The 2,001-nt window shown below is 46.4% G+C and overlaps 1 pseudogene; it reads right to left on the minus strand.

The window, feature by feature from the left end:
* Positions 1-226: 226 nt before the first annotated feature.
* On the minus strand, positions 227-1,664 carry LOC143795833 (piwi-like protein 1 pseudogene; annotated as a pseudogene).
* Positions 1,665-2,001: the final 337 nt, after the last annotated feature.

Below are 2,001 nucleotides of genomic sequence, written 5' to 3' on the forward strand. Positions count from 1 at the left end.
TGTTATGTCACACTGAGGCCTGGTGCATCTTTGGTGCAAAAATTGTTGCTTCGCAGACATAAGTTGCATAGTTCTGACTGCTATCCTTGTTCAACTCATTTTTATTTATTTAAAAAAAATAAGAAAAAAAACAAAAATAAATGATAAAGTCTGTTATTCTCAGGCATAAGATGCATAGTTCTGGCTGCTAGCATTGTTCTACTCTTTTTTTCTTTTTTTCAAAAATTCACCAATACCCCCGAAAAAAGTACTCGACTTCAACCAACACCTCCTGTTTCATCTTGATTCGTATTTGCTGTGTGATCTTGAACAGATTCTGCAGAAGAGCGTTCGCCACATCCTAATTTCTCCGGGTGTGAAAGAGTAGCCAATTATTCATATCTTAGGGGCTGATCAGGAGGGGACCCCTATGCTCTCGCAACCAATCAGAAAACTGTGGATTATATTCAGCAGATTTGTCTTTTTACATGATTTATTTCTGGAGGTGAGATTCTCCCTTCGAACTGTAGCAGCTTGGTATCAGGCCCCAGTCACGTAGCTCTTATCTGAACGCTCTCATTCTTGTGTATGTAGTTCATGAACTTCCCAACTTGCCGCTTCCTCTGTTCTGGTGGTAATCAGGTGCGGACGGCCAGGTCTTTCATGACTTTGAAGTCACTTCTAATTCTGTCGGTCAGACCTGTTAGAGTTCTGTAACCTAGCACCAGTGCGATGGCTCCGTTTGCGACTCCTGGCTTGGGCCTCCGGGGGATGTTCACGATTAGTGGATGTATCAAGTCTTTCACTTGTTCATTGTATTGGTTCTTATAGTAGTTCAAAAAGCTGATCTTGTTCCCGTCTGCCTTCTTGAAGGTGAACGCTGTATTCATGTTCCAGGCAATCTCGTCTATACGGTAGGTTTTAGTGTTGGACTTGGTGAGGACCATCTGTCCGATCAGCTCCTTGCAGCAGGCATCCTGGAACCTCTGAGGGCCACACGAGGAGTAGATCCTGCTCATGATGTCATGCACAGTCTCGTTCATGAGGACTTTATGGCTGACATCAATGATCAACATGATGCTGGACTCGTACTGGAGGATGGAGGTGGAAAACCCCGGGCAGATGGCGAGTCGGTGGGCTCTGACTTCAATGGTGTCGCTCGTGTTGTAATAGTTGCGTCCTATCTGCTTCATATCCATTATCTTCAGGAGTTTTCGGAAAATGATGTTATTGAAATGGAAGCAGGTGGGCGAGGTCGGTGGAAGCTTATTGGTAAGGGTGTCCATTTCGAGTTTGGCTGAACACCTCGGTGACCTTATTCACTCTTTTTGGTAAAAACAACACGTTTCCATCAAATGCTCATGCATTCCTGATGTTTTCTTGATGCTGGTACAGGAGGCCATACCGCAAATCCTTGGACTCCGTGGCGGGTTGAAGTCAACGTGATACTGGTACAGGGACCACTGTGGTTGGGACACCAGCTTGATATGGTTGGTTACAAGAGCAATCTTGGTTCCAGAGGTGCCAGCTCTCAATTTTTGGACGTGTTCGATAGTCTGCTGGGTGTTCACCCCGACGTCATAGAAGTCACACCTATGGCCGCCCCGTTCCCCAATAGACACTTCTGCAAGTCCAGCTGACACCTTCAGAACCTCGGGCGATTGTCTCTCTACTGCCGCTGCCATCCTACCTCTCTGGTGCCCTCTACTGATGAGCAAAGACTTAGGCGCTGGCTGCTGAGATCTGACTGCTGGCCGGGGTTTTTGGGGCTGCTGTTCCTGTCCAGGTGGTCTTTTTGGTGCCTGCTCCTGCACACTAGCTCAGCCGCGGGCCCGGGATCTTGTTCGTCAGCTCATATTTTACTTCGTACACAAACCACACACTAGTGTATTGTGCCTAGTTTTTAATGAGACCTTCATCAATGTTTCCTCATTCTCCACCAATAGATCACCATGGTGAACATGTTGTATGCTGCTACAGCCATTCAATTTTTGGGCAAGGGTGTCTATGATACTACCCATA

The sequence above is a fragment of the Ranitomeya variabilis genome, chromosome 1 (assembly GCF_051348905.1).
Source record: "Ranitomeya variabilis isolate aRanVar5 chromosome 1, aRanVar5.hap1, whole genome shotgun sequence".
NCBI lineage: Eukaryota > Metazoa > Chordata > Amphibia > Anura > Dendrobatidae > Ranitomeya > Ranitomeya variabilis.